The sequence below is a fragment of the Diabrotica virgifera genome, chromosome 3, assembly GCF_917563875.1.
Source record: "Diabrotica virgifera virgifera chromosome 3, PGI_DIABVI_V3a".
Lineage (NCBI taxonomy): Eukaryota > Metazoa > Arthropoda > Insecta > Coleoptera > Chrysomelidae > Diabrotica > Diabrotica virgifera.
Window position 1 is genome coordinate 126478954 of NC_065445.1, and position 23554 is coordinate 126502507.

Below are 23554 nucleotides of genomic sequence, written 5' to 3' on the forward strand. Positions count from 1 at the left end.
AAATTGTGTTTATTCTCACATGTTGAGGCATTATGGCATTTAGAGTTGCACAATACTTTAGACCTTTTTTACACTTACATAATTTTGAAGAGCATTTCTTATTGCAGTAGAATTTTATAAAGCCTTGTCCTCCAAATTTAGAATATTTTATACTAATTTCTCTTAGAGACAACTTAACGTCTGGAACATCTTCGAAATTAAGAAAATTCTCTTTGCATTCTCTTATTTGATTTCTTGAAAAAATAATGTTTATTGTTCCGTATTTTGTACCAACTCTATACAGGGTGTCCCGAAAAGATTGGTCATAAATTATACCACACATTCTGGGGTCAAAAATAGTTCGATTAAACCAAACTTACCTTAGTACAAATGTGCTCATAAAAAAGTTACAGCCCTTTAAAGTTACAAAATGAAAATCGATTGTTTTCAATGTATCGAAAACTATTAGAGATTTTTTATTGAAAATGGACATGTATGATTCTTATGGCAGGAAAATCTTAAAACAAAATTATAGTGAAATTTGTCCACCCCATAAAAAATTTATGGGGATTTTGTTCCCTTAAATCCCCCCAAACTTTTGTGTACGTTCCAATTAATTCATTATTGTGGTACCATTAGTTAAACACAACGTTTTTAAAACTTTTTTGCCTCCTAGTATTTTTTTTATAAGCCAGTTTTTATCGAGATGCGGCCTCTTTTTCAATATATTTACGTAAAAATTTTATGGGGGTTTTGTTCCTTTAAACCCCCCAAATGTTTGTGTTCAATTAAACTATTATTGTGGTACCATTAGTTAAACACAATGTTTTTAAGAATTTTGCCTCTTAGCCTTTTTTTATGTCACATTTTATCGAGATGTAGCTTTTTTTTCAAAATATACCTATAAATGTAAATTAAAAATAAATTTTCAGATTATTAACAGGTCTCTATAACCGTACTTAACCATATACAAATATATGGTGGATTCGACAAATATTCAAAATATCTCGATAAACACTGACTTATCGAAAAAGTACTAGGAGGCAAAAAAGTTTTAGAAACATTGCGTTTAACTAATGGTGTCACAATAATAATTCAATTGGAACGTACACAAAAGTTTGGTGGGGTTTAAGGGAACAAAACCCCATAAAATTTTTATGGGGTGCACAAATTTCACTTCAATTTTTTTTTAAGATGTTGCTGCCATAAAAATGCCACATGTCCATTTTCAATAAAAAATATCTAAGAGTTTTCGATATATGAAAAAAAATCGATTTTCATTTTGTAAATTCAAAGGGCTGTAACTTTTTTTGTGTGCACTACTGTATATAGGTTAGTGAGGTTCAATCAATCTATTTTTGACCCCAGAATCTGTGGTATAATTTATGACCAATCTTTTCGGGACACCCTGTATAAACCGTCAATTGTTTTAGCTTGTATGATACCCAAAATATTTCGAGCATCTCCTTTGGCTATTTCAAAGCTGGGGATAGGTATTCTTACACAGACAGAAAAGATTAAAATAAATATAGGAAAGGTGATTGAAAGTCTTCATGCCCAGGCTAATACTATGAAACAATTAAATGAAAAGAATCCTCCAATTTGGATCGGAATAACTGTAACAATACCTATCCCCAATTTTGATAGATCCAGAGGAGATGCTTGAAATATTTTGAGTATCACACAAGATAAAACAATTGACGGTTTATATAGAATTGGTACGAAATACGGAACAATAAACAAACTTGTTTCAAGAAATCAAATAAGAGAATGCAAAGAGAATTTTCTTAATTTCGAAGATGTTCCAGACGTTAAGTTGTCTCTGAAGAGAAATGCGTACAAAAGATTCTAAATTTGAAGGACAAGGCTTTATAAAATGCTACTGCAATAAGAAATGCCCTTCAAAAATGTAAAAGGTCTAACGTATTGTGCAACTCTAAATGCCATAATGCCTCAACATGTGAAAATAAACACTATTTTTGTAATTTTAATTACGACAATATAAAAATAATAAAGAGTAATATTAAAAAATTACGTTTTATTAAACCTAATCTAACAAATTACGACATTTTAATAGCTGATCCCCGATTTCATAAAATTAAAGTTCGACCTTTGCCTGACCAACTTAGTCTCTCCTAGGTTTGACTTGTCAAATGCCGGAACTGTAACTTTATTTCGGGCTTTGACTAAGATCGTCAGTCAGACCTGAGGATTGCCTAGTCAAACCTAGGAGTGCCTGAAATTCGGGCTTTGACTGTAACATATATATCAAACCATACAGGGAATATATCCAGTATTAGCCATACGGGTCGCAACCTCTCTTAGGGGAATATTTACTCATCCCAGATAAGTACGATAGTAAGGATTGTGCTCCGGTGAGACTACGTGTTATCGAGCCTTAGGTGACTTGTTACGCCGGGGTATCTTTCGAAAAATTTCGTACGCATCTGCACGTCGATATCGACAGTAACACAGCTTTCTGTATGATCTTATAGAGGTCTTAATTCTGACCCAGTTTTTTTATGTTTTCTAGGAGGTTCTTCGGAATGACTCCAGTAGTAGAAACAATAATAGGTATCGTCTGGGTAATTTACATTATCTATTGTCTCCTTAATTTTGTATTTCGAAATATCTGTCTTTGGCGATATTTTGGATATATTTTTACACGCAGATTATTACTGTTAGGTATCGCCCCATCTATTGGTGTTGTTTGCCTAGTAAGTTGTCTAGTAACTACTACGGGATCCTGTCTATTGTATGAAACTGTTTGGTCTGTGAGCACAGTGCATACCCAGTATAGCTCTTGGTTGTCGTTTTCAAGCATCCTGTAAGGGACCTATTCATAATAAGGGAGATGGTCGGTTTGGAGAATTCCCAATTTGCTAGCTAGTTCTTGGTGAATAATATTATCTACGGAATCGGGGAGTTCTTTATAATCAGTGCTGCCAAATGCCTGGCAACCCCCGGTAAGATGTTGGACAGATTCTGGGCTTGACATCTATATAGGTATTTGCCGTTTTGAACCTGAGGATCTTTGACAATATATTTTAGGTAATTTCTAGTTGGAAAAACAGTATCCTGAATCTTCTTCTTGTGCCACTCATATTGGAGATTGGAAATCATCAAGGCTATCTTGACCTTATTTATAGCTAACCTAAAGAGTTCATTCGTGGTGCAGTCAAACCACTCTCTCAAATTCCGCAACCATTCTACGGCCACAGTCATCCATAATTCTACGGCCTGGATTCAGTTTTCCTTCTATGTGTCCTCTCATCAGGTGACCCAAAGATTTTTTATCCTTTTCCTATCCTTCGTATTACTTCAAAGCTTGTGACTCTTAAAACCCAACTTATCTTCAGCATTAGACGGTAGCACCACATCTTAAAACTTTCAATATTTTTCATGTTGTTCTGTTTGAGCGTCTAGGGCTCTACACCATATAATAGCGTGCTAAATACGTAGCCTCATATCATTCTGAATCGTAGAGGGATGCTTATATCTCTGTTGCAGAAGAATTCTTATCTTTATGAAGGTGACCCTGGCAATTTCGATACGTCTTTTTATTTCATTGATTTCGTTTCAAAACTGATCTCTGATCCTGAATAGCAAGTAGGAAACCTTCTATTTCTAAAATCTTTCCTGATTTCAACCAATAGTTCGACGCTCTATTGTCGACATATTCTTGGTTGATCTCCTTGAGATGCGACACATGCAGAGGTTTACCCATCCAGGTGCGCATTTTTTCTTTCTTAGTTAGGCGGTTCATGCACGTTTCTGTTTCCTCAGTTTAAGCGGTCTTTAGTCATTTGCTGCGCAGATGGCACGATGTAAAGTAGATGTCTGATCCTGCGCCTGTAAGTAAGTTTTTAAGTTAGCAACTTATTTATCCAATTGCTCCCTATGTTCATGAGTCGTCTTTCCCCTAGGCCCTAGATGGTGTTTGTGTGCACCACAACCCACTTTGTGTAGTGTACACCACAACAGATCTGAAGACTTCAAAAGGAAGAAACATAATAGGCCCACTGATGGTGGTAGCCCCTGAAACAAATTAAATCTTAAGCTGTTTCTAAATAAAATCGGAGTTTATTTAATTCAAATGAGGAAAATGAATGTCGACAACGAATCACGTAATCTTTTAACCCAGGTACTAAAGTACCAAACGGGCGACGCTAGGAAAGTATTCCAACAATGCATACCAGATTACCCATATGAAACGCTATCATTTTGTACTCTAATAAATACAGAGTATGGTATAAAACAAAAATGCAAATAATCGGTTTCTTTTTGATTCAAATCCAGTCTCTTGCTATCCTCTGACATCGTGTTTCGGGGTCTACCCTTTATCAATGAGGATTTATAAAAAGATTGATTTGAATCATTTTCCAATCAAATCTTCTCGGCGCATTTTGATTCAAATCAGTCTCCTTGCAAAGTCTCTTTGATAAAGGGTAGACCCCGAAACACGGTGTCAGAGGATGGCAAGAGACTCGATTTGAATCAACACGAAACCGATTATTTTCATTTTTATTTAATTCCCTCTTAATGTCAATGTTAGAACATAATATATTTATGCGATGTATTAAGATCTTTGTTATACCACTTCTATTTGACGATTGCGAAATCGAAGGAATGCGAAAAGAATGTTTTATAAATATATTTTGTATTTTTACCGTATATTTTTAGAGTTTTTTACGCAATGAAAAAATAGTTCAATATCCCCATCGCGGCGCGAGAATTCTCATTAGCGTAGTAAACAAAAAAATAAATAAATCCACCAAAGGTATGTGGAATATGTCGTATTTCATCTCCCTCGACCCAATTCCAGAGGATTATTTTTACTTTCATGTTATTTCCACACCAGTCTGTTGGATGTCCATAGAAATACCGCCACATTTCCAAGAAAAAAATGTTCGGAAAGGTCAACAAAATTTAAACAGCCAGCTTAATGTTTTTATTTAATTTTACGATACAGGGTCATTGTAATTTTAAGGTCAACACGTCTCTCAACTCAATACTTGATGTATTTGACCCTGTAGATTTGAATTCTGTAAGCACCTATACTTCATGCTAACATTATTTTAATTGTGCTTTTTTTCATGGTTTCACTTTTGAAAATTTGAATGAAATTTGTTTCAGTTGGACCCTAAGCACGTCTCCCCAAATTTTAACCCGGGAGCAGTCACGCCGTTAGGAAAAATCTAACATTTTATCCTTTTCGGTGATAACTCACTCGTATGTGCCTCGTGCCTCAAGGAAGATTGTAGTAATGTGTTTGAATTTTGTTAAATTTTTTGTTATTTTTTTTTGTGAACTGTGAATGGCTTTGGTAAGAGCCAATTAGATTTAGAAATAGATATTTCTAACATTAAAAGTAAATAAAAATATTATAAAATAGAAATCTGTTTTAAATTTGTTTGATATTAGTATTGTTAGATTTTTTCTCTACGCTAGACTGTACACGTGACAGAAGTGAGCACGACTGCTCCCGGGTTAACAACGTTTTCTAACAATTTAACATATCGCATCTAGGTTCACAAATGTTTTGTCTCGGATTAATTAACATTTTTCATCGCAGTATTTGTTTACAAATGCTCTGCTTACATTCTTTTTTTACATCCCATTTATTTACAATCTAATAATGACTACAAAAGCTCTGATATGAATATTACGTGGCGCAAAAATGTATTTTCATTTTGACGCAAAATAAAATTTAAGTTTTATTTTAAAAGATTTTTCCGTAATATTTGCTAAATTTGAAGTAAACGCGCCACAAAAGAGTAACTTTGATACAGTTTGAATTTTGAAACTCTTTTGTGGCGCGTTTACTTCAAATTTAGTAAATATTATGGAAAAATCTTTTAAAACAAAACTAGAATTTTCTTTTGCATCAAAATGAAAATACATTTTCGCGCCACGTAATATTCATATCAGATCTTTTGTAGCTGGAATATTGTATGCGCCACTCATTTTTACGGAGTTTAGCGGTTCTTTATTCTTGTATAAGGAGATTTTCAAAGTTTTTTTATAAATGAAATGTATGAAGTTGAATTCAATTTTTCTCGATTGCACGTTAAGCTTTATAAATGGTCGCCTTTGTCGCATTATCTCCCAAATGATCTAGTGTCCATCGAATGTACACTAGATTTTTTTCTATTCGAAATAGATTGAAAAAAATTATTGGAATGGCCGGTTAATGAACTCGGATTGCCCGTTGCCAGATCAAATTTAGCATCGTAACCACTACAACTACATAAACCATTTCGGGAATAATCGTTAATTTTATTATACCTTTGTAGCTTAATACCTTCTAAACGGCTTAACCGATTTTGATCACTAACCATGAGTTTGAAACGTATTGAAAAGTAGTATCTGATGCATTTAAGGTCAAGTATGATAACTGAAGCTATTAGAGGAATTATTGAGCTTGAAAAACCGTTTTTTCCATAGGAAATAGATTTGATCATACTTATGATGCCTATAACTTAAAAATTAGAATTTTCCCGGATATGAGGTATACACTATCAGATTCGTCTAGAGTCCTTCTACAAACGCTTAGTTATTGGCGCAATTCGTAGGTTGAAATTTTGAGTAATTGTCGAAAAACCAAAATTTTCAAAGTTTAGTTTTTCAGTTTTTCTGCGATACTGAGCCGTGTGTATGTCTGATCCTGACGGCTTAGACATCACTCGAAAGCTTAACTCAACACTATTGATTTGGTGTATTTGCGGTTTTCCTGTCTCTTCTTGAACCGAAGATATATACCCCCAAAAATATACCGTTTTGTACCTACCAAGTCCTATAGCTGGCTTATGGGTGGTCAAAAGTCACAAACTTCACCGGTTCTGAATCGGCCCTGACCCCCTCTTCAAACACAGAAAAAAAATTCCGATCGGTTTAACTTTTTCAGCCACATACATACATATCCACAAACATTTTCCCTTTTTTAAATAGAAATTGGGTCATATTTCTGAGCTCGGTAACTTTTGAATGGTATAACCCAGTGGTCTTCAATGTTTTTGAGTCATGTACCACCAAATCCTTTTAAAATTATTCTTGGTACCACCTAACTAAAATATCTGTCGAGCTAGGTAATCTAACTTACTATAAATATGCTGAATTTGGCAGTGTTTTTGTGTTTTGTGTACCACCACAAATAATGATATGTACCACCAGTGGTACATGTACCACAGATTGAGAACCCCTGGTATAACCGATTTTCAAAATAGACATGCGTTGGAAAGGCAATGATCGAGCAATGATTCGAGCATCTCCTGCAGTAATTAAAATTTTCTTTAGGATAATTTGGCAGTTTCTTTAATTTTAAAGATGTAATTTAATACATTATTTTTTGTAATCATTTTAAATAAAACCATACAAAATTTTAAAGTTACACATTTTTGAATTCTTCTTTTCAAATACTTTCCAACGAACTATCGCACGACCCCATTGCTATTTAAAAAATCTGAGGGGGTAGCTGTCAAGTGAAGGGGATGAAAGGGCTCTCTCTTTTTTATGTTATACAATACCTCTATTAAAATAAAAATTGAAGGGTCCGAGCATTTTTCATATTTGTCTTAATAACGGAGTTTACTAGGGGGGGGGGTAAGACTTAATATCCAACACTGTATGCTAAAGATTTCATTAATATACCACCAATGTTATTGTTTTCACACATTTCTCTCTCTCTCTCTCTCTCTCTCTCTCTCTCTCTCTCTCTCTCTCTCTCTCTCTCTCTTTCTCTCTCTTCTATGGCGCTACAGCCCAAGTCGGGCCCTGGCTACCCCTGAACATCGACCTTCAAGATCCCTTTGTCTTCTCTTCCCCTTGGCTGCTCTCCTCAAGTTCTCCATCTATTTAGCATCAGTTTTCACTTCGTTTAACCACCTCGACATTCCACGATTCTATCTCGAATTCCATGAATTTCGTTGCCTAAGTTGTTAACGGTCAATCTCTCCTAAACTCCTAGGCTCACCTGTTGGTTCCGTAAGTAGTCTTTTTCCAGGAAAGAGTAGTTAAACCATCGCTCAACCCCCTTTTCAGAGAACCATTTCTCCCTTCCTCCTCGTAAAATCTGAAGTTACCTTCCACTGCGGTTCTCTCTCTCTTGTCGTTTCCCCATTACTGAGGATCGTGATTTCTTCCAATATTCCTAACAATGTTTCTCCATTGGTCTCTATCTTCAGCTGCTCTAAGAGCTTCGCAGAATGAGTTTCCAGCTGAATGCTTTATTTGGTCAAACCATCTAGTTGGTGATCGTCCTCTTGATCTTCTCCCCGGAACGTTTCCAGACACAATTAATCTCTCTAAACTGTCGTCACCTCTGCGAACCACGTGACCATAGAATTGCAGAATTCGTTGCAGACATATTTTGGACAGCCTTTTTTTAATATTGAGTTGGTTTAGAATGGAAACGTTTGTCCTATGAGCTATCCAAGGTATGCGTAGCATTCTTCTCCAGCACCACATCCCAAAAGCATCAATTTTTTGGCGCTCGCATGCGCGAAGAGTCCAAGTCTCTGCTCCGTATAGAAATATTGAGAATACAAGGGCATTCACCAGTCTCATCTTGATATTTTGAGAGATAGATCTGTCTTTCCAAACTTTAGTTAGGCGACTCATCGCATTTTTTGCCATACCAATACGTCTCTGAACTTCTGCTTCACAGTTACCATCGATAGTTATACTAGACTCGAGATAGACAAAGGTGTTTACAATCTGGTCAGTGGCGGCTGGTCAGAGGAAGCAAGGGAGGCTTAGCCTCCCCATAAATTTTTTACACATGCTACACTGTTTTGTTTACTTTGCTATTTTGCTTCGCGTTAGAGATATCGGAAAAGTTATTTGAACAAGTTATTCCAAATAATATTCTAACCCCACATACCAAATTTCATTTGTAGTCAGGATCCTAAAATCGCAGAGGAGGCTGCTGGCCGGAAAATCTCACTTGCTAATGCTCCGCGCAGCTCAGCAGCGTTTAAGGATGGTTTAATGAGACCCGGTCTCCTTAGAGCTGCATTATCGCTTAACGCACACGCTGCCCGGAGATTGGGCAAGGGCGGCTAATTGGCCAGCAGCCTCCTCTGCGATTTTAGGATCCTGACTATAAATAATGAAAAAACTAAAAGTGCGAATTTTGTGATGAAATTTGGTATGTGGGATTAGAATAATATTTGGAACAACTTGTTCAAATAACTTTTTCCGATGTCTGTAATGCAAAGCAAAATATCGGCAATTTACTGTGTTTTTGGATTCGCAGTAGGCCGCTTTTAGAATTTAAAAAATTCAGTTGAGTATCTTAAAAAAAGTGGACCTTCAACCTGTATGGACTGCAAAACTTCAAATCTGTATTTATTTTGATATGCATATCTAGTTACAAAGATAGAATTGTTAACAAATTAATAAACGACACAAACTTTGGTAATACACTTTTACAGTTAGACTTAACTATTTTTAAAATGATATGATATTATGAAATTGTGAATTATGATATTATAAAATGTAAATAAAAAATGGTCAAAAAAATGGAGCCTTAAATTAGATTTTTTTGGCGGATTTTTTTTTGCTAGTGCAAGTTTCCTATATATTTTACAGTTAGGTATCTATACCTCTCCTATTGTAAAAATCACGAGCCGCCACTGAATCTGGTATTCCTGTAACATGTTAGTCAGTTGAATAGTGTCGAATCTGTCGACCACCATTATTTTTGTCTTAGCTTTATTGATTTTCAGACCAACTTTATTGCTTTCGTACTCAACTCTTCGCAGAAGATCAACTATTTCTTGCTCATTTGCTGCTATAAGTGTAGTGTCATAAGCAAATCTTAAATTGGAGATTTTCCTACCAGCTAGGTACTGTTACTCCACCGGCCATCCTTCTAAAACCATCCTCATGACATGTTCACCATAAATGTTAAATAAGTCAGGTGACAACACGCATCTTTGTCTAACACTTCTCTCGGTCTTGAATTGGTTTGAGAACTTCTGATCTAGTCGTACTGTCGCTATATTAGACTGGTACAGATTTTTAATAAGTGTCACCAGGTGCATTGGTGCGTCCATTTCTATTAAAATTGACCACAGATTTATCCAGCTTACACAATCAAATGCTTTTTGGTAGTCAACGAAGCATATAAACATAGGTACTTGAAATTCTCTAGACTTTTCAATAAGTTGTCTCAGGTTCAAGATTTGTTCCCATGTACCTTTACCCTTTACAAACCCCGCTTGTTCCTGAGGTATTTGGTAATCTAGATAGGTTTTTAATCTGTTTTTGATAATATGCAACAATATTTTACTAGCATCTGTTATTAGTGACAGTGTGCGGTAGTTTTCGCATCTGGTAGTAGTTCCTTTTTTGTGTAGTGGGATATAAATTGAGGTACACCAATCAGATGGCCATTTTCCTGAATTCCACACAGCCACTGCGGTTGGTTACCCAATATCCGGTAAGGTTACTCAGCTTTATAAGGGTTGACCCGTATAATTAAGCCACACTTTTTGGAAGTTTCACCAATTTTACAATATTAAAATGTGAAAACCTTGAATTAAAGTCGATGATATAGTCCCATACAACCGAGATAACTGCCACATTATAGTCGCAGAAATAGTACATGGGATATAACAATAGATACGTATTGAAATGACGACTCAAATATGTAGTTCCGGTTTTGATATCATTTCCGGTTAAAAAGTTATAATCGAAAGTTGGGCAAAAATGTTTCTACTTCCGTTCACGCTGGGTGAAAACTTACAAGTCAAATTGTTTGTTTAAAAATGGTTAGTAGTTTGTAAGTAACTAATTCTACTAAACTAACAGACAAGTCATGTAAAGTTTTTATAACAACTTAACTCTTGATTTATAGTTTTGGCTTCAATCTCTTTATTTTAATCAAGCCAGCTTATTTTGTCATTTTAACAATTTTTACATAACATTTTTATATTTGGTTTTTGCGTTGTACTTTTTTACAACAGCCAAATACTGGGCACAAAATCGTTTTAAACGATTAATGTTTTTTGGTAACATGTAAACAAACCATCATAAAAATTTAAAATACCAACAACTCCTGCTATTTCAGGACTGAATATACCTTTTGAGACTGTCGCCAAATCACATAAATTTTTACAAAATGAAAACACATTCATTTCTCCTGAATCACGTACCTACTTGCTACTCCTGAATATTTTCCTAAAATAACTACAAGAGGTTTGTTTGTGAGTGAATATGGCTGTTACATCCGATTTGGCAATCATAAATAGTCATTGGCATCCGTCAATAAGAGGTTATTACTTGAGGTCTATTAAAAAGCTAATTTCATCGCATCTATAGATAAAACTTCATGTAACAATAAATATTGGCAAAATATTATTTTTGATCGTGTTACTCATCAATCATCAATCGGCCAATTACTGGATTTACATATTGAGAGTATACACAAGAGGGCTTAACAAGTCTTCCTGACGTACGTCTCTCTTAAACTATTAGCATGTGGTTGAATATTGTTTTGAGTTAGTTTAATGTGATATGACTATCACGGCTTAAGGGCGCGTTACTCTGTTAAGTTCAACACATTCAAATGCCTGTTGCCGATATGTAAACCAACAGTGGGAGAATTTTTCTACAATTTGCTTAAAGACAAAAACAGCTTAATTCCAGGATCTTCCTGTATGAAGCTTTGCTGGTCATCCGCTAGTTTCAATGGCAATTTTATACTTAGGTTATGATTTTAAGACCAGTTTTAGAAAGTAGGTTTACTTTTCGTTTTTGTTCAGTTAGACATTTTCACCATATTTTAACAGTTCGCTTCGAATTTTATCTGGACCTGGATATTTGTGGTTTTGTAGTTTATTTGTCATGTTATTGATATATCTTCCTAAGTGTCGATTGTATTTTTGGTAATTATTTCTAAATCTGGATCTTCGTTTGCCCTAATAGGTTAGGATCCCACGTTAAAAAAAGTTGATTAATAACAAGCTGAAAATTTGCTGATAGCTTAACGGTGTCTAGTCGGACAAACTTTGATGTACGGGAATACTGGAACAGGGGAAGTTTTAATTGTGGAACAGGTTAAAAATTTGGAACGTCAGATAACGAAAAAATGTACTTTGTTGGACAGAACATCCAATTGATTTGTTAGCCTTTCATTAAACTCTCATGCAAAAATCAGACTGCTATTACTAACCAACATGACTCCTGTCATTTGACTTGTTCTTCGTGTTCCACTTATTAAAATACCCAGTTGGTGATAAACACCAGACTGATTTTTGCATGAGAGTTTAATGAAACGGTAACAAATCAATTGGAAGTTCTGTCCGACAAAATACATGGAACGTTTTCGTAGTCTGACGTTCCAAATTTTTAACCTGTTCCATAGTTAAAACTTCCCCTGTTCCAGTGTTCCCATACATCAAAGTTTGTCCGACTAGACACCGGTAAGCTGTTATCACATTTTCAGCTTGCTATTAATCAACTTTTTTTGGTACGCGGGATCCAGGTCTATAAGCAATTCAGTGAGTTAACCAGACACTTATGTGTATTTTGTTTGTTTTTGTTGAGCTCTCTTATTTTATTAATTTTTTCTGCATAAGCTCCATATATGCATCTGCAATCCGTAGAAGTTGGTATGTGAAATAAAACTTACAAGTACTTATCCATATTTTTTTCTGTACTAGTGCTTTAGTTTCGTTTCCTATGTTTGTTTGTTGTTTGCAGTAACTTTGCGTGTAAAAGTTTGCGGTGTTTATTGCGATCTTTAGTTTAAAGAAATTTCTCGTTTTTCTTTGCGTTTTCGGATCCTTTTCGGATCCAAAGCTTTTTGTAGGATTTCTTGTGACATATTTATGTTTCCTACCTATTCTTAACGCTTCACAGTTGTTAATGTTAAGTTAGTTTCTATTTTTTCCAATATATTTCAGTGTTGACTTCTTTAAGTTCTTTAAGAATTTTATTAGTTTAACTTTTAGATACTTATTAGTTTATTCTGATAAAAGTTTTGACTAGTATGTGATCTGTTCCTATACTCGCCATGCTTGGAACTCTTATTTTATTATTTGTGCAAAAGGTTAAAAAAAGGGGCAAGGTAATTACAACTGTCGATTACTACTACAGCCTACATCGAACTTTAAAAAGCAAGCAAAAAACAGAGAGCACATCTTAAGACATAGAAAAAGGTAGTGGTTAGCCAGGGTACAGAAGATATACCAGACATTATAAAGGACGAAATAAAACATGCTCTGAAAAAGAAGAACAACGGTAAAACATCCTAAAAAGTTCTCATCGATAAACTTCAAAGTATATTCAACTAATGTCTAGAGTCTAGACGAGAACATAATTCCAAGAGATTGGAACAACGGTTTAATGATATTAATTTACAAAAAAAAAGGAGAAATATAAAATTATAGAACTATAAGCCTGCTCTCCCATTTGTATGAATTTTTTACCAAAATAGGCACATGTAGAAAAGGAAACAAACTGAAACTTTACCAACTAATAATACAAGCCAATTTTCGTACAGGTTTCGGTACGATGACCGTATTTTAGCGTTAAAAAAACCTTAATGGAATTTTTGTTGACTTTCAAAAAGGCTTTAGATACGATAGAGTCAAACGGAATAATCAGGGCCCTATCTTAGCATCGTATGGATTAAAGCTACAACCTCTAAATCCATTTATTTATTTATTAAGCGCAACAGGCCTTGTAGGCCTAGGGTTAAAATGTTTACATTTCTGATTACATATGTAATATAATAAATAACTTAATATAACTTACATAACTTATAAAACTTATAAATTTTATTTAATTACACTTCAGTCTTTTAATACACTATTTCACCACCTCCCTCCATCTACTTCTGTCCAATGCTAGTTCTTTCCATCTCTCAATGTTACTTTTCTTCAAATCTTCATACAAACTGTCCTTCCATCTTTTCCTTGGCCTGCCTTTCCTCCTCTTTTGTATTGGTCCTCGTGAGAGTACCATTTTTGGCATTCGTTTACTTCCCATTCTCTCGATGTGCCTCAAGTATTGTATTCTCTGTGCTTTGATTGTCGTCGTGATCGTTGGCTCTTGATAAAGTTCTTCCAATTCTTTATTGGTTCTTCTTCTCCACTGACCTTCTATTTTCACACCTCCATATATTGCTCTTTGCATTTTTCTCTCCCATCTTTCTAAAAGGTCTGTTTCTGACTTTTTGAGCACCCATGTTTAGCATGCGTATGTTACTGTAGGTCTGATAACAGTCTTAAAAATTCTTATTTTTGTTTTTCTTCATACGTATTTGGATTTCAATAATGTGCGTAACGCTCCATATTTTTTATTTCCTTTAGCTATTCTTGCCTATATCTCCCCTACTTCATGAACATTTTCATCTATTTTGGCTCCCAGGTAAATAATTTCTTTGGCTGTTTTGGAACTATAAGCCTGCTCTCACATTTGTATGAATTTTTTACCAAAATAGGCACATGTAGAAAAGAAAACAAACTGAAACTTTACCAACTAATAAAACAAGCCAATTTTCGTACAGGTTTCGGTACAATGATCATATTTTAGCATTAAAAAAGCCTTAATGGAATTTCTGTTAATTTTCAAAAGGTTTTAGATACGATAGAGTCAAACGGAATAAACAGGGCTCTATCTTAGCAACGTATGAATTAAAGCTACAGCCTGTTAATCCATAACATCTATAAAAAATTAACAACAAGTGTGCAACTCAATGAAAAAACTAACGAGTTACATTTGCCGAGAGGTATTAGAAAAGGAAACATGATGTCACCCAAGCATTCCCAACAGTTCTGGAGTATGCTTTTAAAAAACTGAACTGGTACAAGATGGGAATAAATTTCGACGTAAAAACGCTTAAGAACCTTCGATTTGCCGACAATATTGTCCGATGACCTATATAAAGCCTAAGTAATGCTGAATGAACTTTTACAAGCAACTAAAGAAGTGTATTGCAAAAATAAGTAACAATAAATAATTGTTTTTATCTTAATTTCATAAAACGGGCCTGAACGTGAATCCATGCGAATTTATCACAAACTAAAGCACAAACGGAACATCGTAGCTACCGCAATAAATTAAATCAAATAGGACAAAGACCAGACGATGCTAAAGACATTGAGATAAATAGTAATCTAGTATTAATCTACTTTCAAGTAAATAGGTAGTACAAAATCAAAAATATACAGAATGACACGTTCCTGATACAATACTGATTTTTTGAATCGTTAAGAATTTTACGTCCAGAATCATCAAGAATTTATATAGATTTTAAATTCACGAAAAGTTCAGCGTAACCTAAATAATAATTGTCTCAATTCCAAAAAGTTTGAAGTACCTACACCACTGGCATTCAAATATCTCACCGTTCCGTATCATTTAAAGTTTCTTAGTATTATTTTTTTCTAATATATTGTTTTCAAACTGGACAGCACTTAATAGACAACAGATGGTTTTATTCACAGTCGTATTCTCCAAAAGAATTCAACTCATAAATATAATAATATGATACCATGTCTAATTGCCGAATCGTTGCCAAGGTATAAAGTAATGTATAGATCATTGTTTTAGATGCCGTAAGTAAATGCTAAGCTACAGTATGAGGCAAAATAAACAGTACTGAAATGAATATTGAAATATTGATGATTATTTATATAATAGTTAGTTTAATATAGCCTCACAAACATTATTCACGATGACGTTCCCTATAAAATAGATGTTAAAGTTGCCCTCTGGCATGAAAAAATTCGGAGAACGTTGCACTTTCCCAGATCAAGTGGCTTTACACTGGAACGGGTAGAGAACGGGTGTGAGCATGTTGTACCTTCCAGATCAAGTGGCCTCATACTGGAACTGGTCGAAATTCAAAACTGTATGTAGTCGGTATGGTAGCCGGGATGTTGTTGCTTCTTCTGTGGAAATGCTTCACCGTTTCCAGGGTCGAGTGGCTTTTCACTGAAGCTTGTTGAGAGAAGATTTCACGAAGTTGCTGGTTGCGTCTCCCCAGAACTTCCGAATTACTTTGTGGCTTTACACAATAAGTGGCCTTACACTTGGAATTCTTTAAAGTTGCTTACGGGTTCCTTCAGTTTTTCTTCATCGTGGCGTTACACTCGGAACCCAAATACTAAGTCACTAATTCTCTAATTTCCCAATTAATGATCAAAATCGATTAAAAAAAGGCTTTACTTTTTCTAATTGGGAATTCTACTGACTGCGCTACTTTATTCTGTATAAAGTGATGTGTGTTCGTTGGAGAATTAAGTAACGAAACTGCTGAAGGAAATGCACAAGTTTATTGAGATGTTAACAACTTAGGGTACCTACAAAACGATACTGAATTAATGAATACAAACTTTTTCTTAAAACATTTCTTAAAACCTTTCATATTTAGTCCTGGAACATATCATTGACAACTCGAAATTATCAGCGTGGATGTTTATCAGCTCCTATGTTGTATTCTAGATATTGAAATAAAAACACACACAGTGGCGTACTAGCCATAACACGTATTTCAAGGAAATGTTAATTTCGGATTAGATAAGCTTTATGCTACGATATTTGCAGCTTAGTAATTTGCGTAACAAGTTCTGAAAGTCATATTTTACGTGATGAGTAGGAAGTTTGGAATCCTATAAATCCCGTACAATCACTTTTGGATAGTGGTAAACTGGGATCCAAGAGGACGTACCTTGGCACGCCTTTCTAAATAGAAAATACCTACGTAATAGAAAAATATAAAAACTAAAGACGGGATTCTATGCAATGTGAAACAGTGTTTTTGTGATTTACGATCCTTGAACAAAGACCAAACCCCTATTTATTGCCAGTTATGGTCAGCATGGAGTGCCGTGGACTGCCCGGTCGTTTATCGGTAAATAACCATAGTTCAAAGAACATTAGAAGCTTGAAACAGATCCTTCTAACTTGGCAACGGCTGGTTTGGTCAGTGAGGTGGTAATTTTGTTGTCTAACGACCACAATTGTAATTTTTATCATTGTGTGAATTAACCAACCCACTAAAATATCTACCGCCAACACTGGTGATGTACCTTAATACTCTAAGGAACAAGCTGGTTCGACCGATTTTATCACAACGTAAATATTTATTAATTTAACAACAACGCGGAGTGCCAAACGTGCTCCCTTTCCTACGTATAAGCACATATACACCAGGGAAATAAGAAATAAGGCAAAAATATACCATGTTCGGAACACTTGAGCAGCCAAGTTGCAAATGAGTTTTTTGCGTACTATATAATACAAAAATGCCCGTCACAGTTCGGACGAGAATTTTAGTTATTAACAAATAAGTGTCAAAAATGGCAGTTTTTTCATTTAAATCGCCACAGGTAAAAATATGGTAATTAAATATCTTATTTATAGTATACTTCTTTTAGTAGATGAGCAAAGGTTTAAAATGGCAGTTTTTGAATTTTGGTCCGATTATTTGTTGCTTTGGAAATTTCAAAATAAAACTAAATTTTCGAAAATAAAAAAATTGCTATAACTTTTCCGAAAATGACCTTAAGACTTTCAAATTTTATGAAAAGTTGAGTAAAAAAGTCCATATTATAATGCACAAAAAATTTTAAGACGATTTCTCAGTTAGTTTAAATTTTATTCAATTTGTTTATCTCAAAGAGCTTTTTTGCAATGTTATTGTTCAGAAAATTATAATGATGTATCAATTCTGTGGAAACCGCATAAAAGAAAAATAGTTATATTTTCAACGTATTTAAAAAAAATCAATAAAAAGTCATTTTAATCATACCGAAAACACTTTACTAAAGAAGAATCATTCTTGGCTTATAAACAATTTGAATAACTTTGTTAATATTGCCTATAGACTAAAACTACTTTGAGATTTAAAAAGCTGGTATTTTTACACGAATTTAAAAAAAAACTTTTGGCCTAGGTTAATTACGGTCAAAGTTATCCACTTTTTTTTTAGTTAATTCAGAGCTACTTTGTTTATAACCATTAAGCAACCTAGCTAGAGCCATTTTGAAGTTAAAGGTATATAGTTTATGTGTACAAGTTCGAGTAAACTTTGAACTTCAACAGAGTGGTTAATAAAGCTTTAAAAATGACGTCCTCACGAAATCGATTCGTGGTCGGTGGAGGGGAAATATTAAAATCCGTACACTCAAAAAAATTAAATTGATTCTTCAAACATATGCTGCGATTAATATCTCCGGAGGTTGTTGATGGATTGTGATCATAAATGTTTTAATTTGCATGTATTCGTAGTCATTTAGAGTACGTTATTTATACATACCCCTACCAATCATTACAAAATGTTAGGGGGAACCCCCCTTATCACTGGAGGGATATGAAAAATCGATTACGATTGATTCTAAGACCTACCGAATATACATATCTAATTTCATAAAAATCGGTCAAGCAGTCTCGGAGGAGTAAAGCAACTAACACTGCGACAGGAGAATTTTATACATGTAAATATATAGATGGCTATTAAAAAATAGTGGTTGAGGATAGAAGAGTGAAAATTAAGGGTTGTATGTATTTTTTAATGCTACATAATACAAAATTAAGATAGACAATTTTGTCAAAAAAATAAAAAAAAAAATCTCAGGGGGCAACCCCCCTTACAACTTATGGGTATCAAAAATAGGTTAAAACCTATTCTTAGTCCTACAGCATATATGTGTAAAATTTCATAAAAATCGGTCAAACCGTTTCGGAGGGGTATGGTAACTATCACTGTTACAGGAGAATTTTATGTACACAGAAGTAACTGTAGATTAAATAATAAAAATGGCTAACTTTGACCGTAATTAACCTACGCAAAAAGTTTTACTTCAGTAAAATGTTTTCGAAATGATAAAAATGACTTTTATTGATTTTTTTAAACATTTTGAAAATATAGGTATTCTTATTTCAAGAGGTTTCCACAGAATTGCTGTATCGTTATTATTTTCTGAACAATAACATTGCAAAAAAAGAGCTCTTTGGTATAAACAAATTGAATACAATTTAAACTAATCGCCGAATAATCTTGAAATTTTTAGGGCACTATATGTACTAGTTGACTCAACTTTTCGTGCAACATCAAAGTCTTAAGTTCATTTTCGCAAAAGTTATAGCACATTTTTTATTTTCGAAATTTTAGTCTTTTTTGTAATTAGCCAAGCAACAAATGATCGGAACAAAATTCAAAAACTGACATTTTACACCTTTGCTCATCTACTAAAAGAATAATACTCTAAATAAGATATTAATTACCCTATTTTTACCTGTAGCGATTTAAACGAAAAAACTGCTATTTTTGACCTTTATTTGTTAATAACTAAAATTCTCGTCCGAACTGTGACGGGCATTTTTGTAATCCCTATTCCACGAACATACGCCTGTTTTGGATTACTTCGACAACGAATATTTTACTGGGCAAAATAAGAAGAACGAAAGTAAATTGCAAATTACATTGTTGTTTATTGGAATAATTATTAGCCCCATTTACTTTCTTACTTCTTATGTTGCACAGTAAAATATTCGTTGTCGAAGTAATCCAAAACACGCGTATGTTCGTTGAATGGCCCATATTTATAATGTATTAGGTATATAGTACCCAAGAAACCCATTTGCAACTTGGCTGCTCAAGTGTCCCGACAAAAACCTTATTTCTCTGGACTAATAGTGGAGGCTCCGTACTGTAATTAAATCTGAATCATCTTTACTTTTAGTATATATTTTTATTCACTTTTGTGGGTAAAAAGGAACTAGCTTGCTAAAGATTATTATCACGGTGAGCGACAGGTCGTGGTCGTGACTGCAATTAGAGATTCCCTTGTCGAGTATTTCACCACTCGGTTGAGCTTTATTTTCCATCTTAAAATGGTCAGAAGATCAATAATTCGAATTTTAGTTCCTGACTCATTTGACTTTATTATTACTGATACTATTTTCTCCAGTAACGATATAGTTATTTTTGGGAGTTCGGCAAGCAGTCTAGTGCGGAAAAGAGACTTTCTGCAAGAGTTAGGAACAATATTTTTTCTATGAGTCTTTAAAAATAACCAAATCCTAATTAATTAATTTAATTAATATGAAAATACATACACAAATTAATTCTTTGACAAAGTTGTCAAAACCAAACTTTCAATATAATTAGTTAGCATGACGACGATCTTGGTTTCCATGACGATGATTCAAAACAACTGTTATTGTCTACCGATTTGACTTTCGAAGATTATGTCAAAATAATTTTATTTCATCGAATTGTCGCGTTAATTTCATTAAAACAGAAACACAATAAGATACATTTGAAATAAAATAGTAAACAATATCTAAATATTAGTTTATAATAGTTAATAAATAGTATTATAATTATTTTAAGGCCATATTAAAATATCTACACGCGTGCGGAAAAGTAAAACGCGTGCGGAAAAGTGAAACTTTCTAAACTAAAACGCGTGCGCAAAAGTAAACATTTTATTGAATTTTTTATTGAATTGAAAAGTTTAATTACTAACATGGTTATCTTATCTGCCATATCATTTCCACTTATTTTACAAAACTTTTCTTTGGGACACTACGATAACATCACCAACTACTAATAAGAAGTTATCTATGTATTTCTTCTTTAATCAATATTTTTGATTTTTTTGGTTTGTAACCAACTTTTCTTTTGGAAAGCAATAGCTTTGGGATTTCCATATTGGGATTTTCGTTTTATATTTTTTCATTAAATATGCAAGAATCCGAATCCTTCAATAAACATAAATTTTTTATTATTTACTTTTTCCCATTGCTCCATTTCTGAACTAAATAATGGTAGACCAATTCATTCCTCTCTATTGCTTTAGCGGTAATAATTCCTAAGTAGCCATTTTAGCAGCCTCATTAATCTCATGTACAGTCACGGTGTCAATTTCACTACTCATTTCCATTTTTTGAAAAAAAAAATTGAAATGAGTGGCAATTTGAAGCTTATATGACAAAGCGCTGTCACAATAAAAATACCTACAACTTGATTATTATTTTTAAGGCCGCCTACACGTAGATTCGTAGATCCTTAAAATTGTGCAAAAAGCAAAAAAAAGGTTTCAAAAATAAAATGAAAAAATTCTAAGACCTTTATTTTTATAATAACTGTTATAAAAACTATGTTCAATTTTTTATTACCAGGGTGTTTGGTAAAGAATGGGATAGAACTTAATCTTAGATTCCTGAGCTTAAAATAGATCGATTTAAGCTAACCGACCTTAGTACAAAAGTTGATAATAACCGAAATACAGGGTGTCAAATTTAAAATTTTATTTTATTTATTTTTGAATATTTCCTGAAAGGCATGGGACAACAACACGAAATTTGGTAAGTGGTGCTGGTATTGTGCAATCTACTAAATTAAGTTAAACAAACGTTTCTGGATACTACCAGAGGCGTACGACGGGGGAACGTGAATGGTTGACCCTTCCCAAATTCTACGCCACTGGCGGAATTGCTATTTTAGTGCATTTATTTGATTCTCCAATACTTTTTATGTAAAAAACATACTCTTCATTCGTAACGATAAAGCCATTAGTTTTCGAGATATTTGAAGCTAAAAACGAAAGAGTATAATACATTAATCAAAATAAGTGTGCCTTTCATTTTTAACTTCAAATATCTCGAAAACTAATGACTTTAATGAAACTCGAAAAGTAATGAAAAGTATATTATTTGCATAGAAAGTATTGGAGAATCTAAAAATTATGCTAAAATAGCAGTTTCATTAGTGGCGTAGAATTTGGGAAGGGTCAACCATTCACTTTCCGCTGTCGTACGTCTCTGGTAGTAGCCAGAAACGATTATTTAACATAATTTAGTAGGGTGTACACTGTGTACAGTGTCTACACTTTCTGCCCAGTATCACACGGATATATCAAATTATTTTAAAGTATTCTATTTTTTAAATAATTTATTCTTTATTTAAAACTTTAAGAAATCTGTGTGCCCGGTACTATAAAACTATTTGACATATCCTTATGGTACTTGGCAGAAAATTTAGGTACTTTACACCCTACTAAATTATGTTAAATAATCGTTTGTGGTTAATAACAGAGGCGTACGACAGGGGAAAGTGGATGGTTGACCCTTCCCAAATTCTACGCCACCGACGAAACTGCTATTTTAGCATAATTTTTCTCCAATACTTTTTATGCAAATAATATACTCTCCATTCGTAACGATAAAGTCATTAGTTTTCGAGATATTTGAAATTGAAAATGAAAAAGCACACTTATTTTGATTAATGTATTATGCTCCTTCGTTTTTAGCTTCAAATATCTCGAAAACTAATGGCTTTATCGTTACGAGTGAAGAGTATGGTTTTCACATATAAAGTTATGGAGAATAAAAAAATTGCACTAAAATAGCAATTCCGCCAGTGGCGTAGAATTTGGGAGGGGTCAACCTTTCATGTTCCCCCGTCGTACGCCTCTGGTAGTAGCCAGAAACGTTTGTTTAACATAATTTAGTAGACTGTAAAATACCAGGACCATTTACCAAATTTCGTGTTGTTGTCCCATGCCTGTCAGGAAATATTCAACAATAAATAAAATAAAAGTTTAATTTTGACACCCTGTATTTCGGTTATTATCAACTTTCGTACTAAAGTAAGTTAGCTTAAATCTGTATATCTACACGGAATAAACTAAAAAATAAACATATTATGCTTTTTTAAAACTAATCTAATTTTGCTGCTAGTAAAAATATTAATAAACATAAATCAAAATATTGACCTTTGTTATGAAGTAAAATATTTTGACATGACATGTTACAATGAAGTAGCGAAGCTTGTGTATATATTTATTTTAATAGGTTTTAAAATCATTATGAAGCTATTAAAATACTACATAATATCGTACTGTCTGAATATTTTTAAATACAGATGGGTTTTTCACGTAAATACCAGAGTAATCAATATTCTGAATTTTTTAAATAACTATCGTAAATAAATAGAACAATATAATTATTTATGTTTTACTTGATTAATGGATAGATAAATTTTTTATTACTCTTTTTTATTGCTCTCTAACCGCAGAAAAATAAACAAAAACTACCTCTCAGAAAATAACGTAAATCTACCTAGTCAATGTTGTGAGGCCGTCATGTATAAAAATTTTTTGTCTTAGTTTCTTTGTGGATTCTTTTCTAAAATTGTCCCTTTTAAATAAATCTCAAGATTACCGGGCGAAATTTTTGGGCAGAAATTGTTTCAACAATTTTTTAACAAATGCCAAAAACAATTTTTTTGTTCCAGAAAACATTTTTAGGTTTCTTCGGGTCATAATAAATAAAAAATATCTCGTGTCATTTCCCTCAAAAGTTGATGGTTTTAAGTTATAACCGATTTAAAATTCACAAAATCAGAAAATCGGAAATCGAAAACTCCGAAATCAGAATCGGGAAATTGAATACTTCGGTATAGACCCCTGGAAATCTCAAAAACAATAATTTACATATGAGTTTTCAAGCCATATTTTTTTAAAATCTATCAAATGCCGTCAAACACGACCACCCATGGAGGTGGGGTGGGAATCCTAATTTTTTATTGTTGGATTCCTTACGTAAAAAT

The 23554-nt window shown here is 33.6% G+C and overlaps 1 protein-coding gene across 1 annotated transcript in view; it reads left to right on the plus strand.

Moving 5' to 3' along the window:
- LOC114336745 (dual specificity protein phosphatase 21-like) overlaps positions 1-23554 on the plus strand; it is a 69237-nt gene that overhangs the window by 34155 nt on the left and 11528 nt on the right. The gene's annotated exons all lie outside the window — the stretch shown is intronic.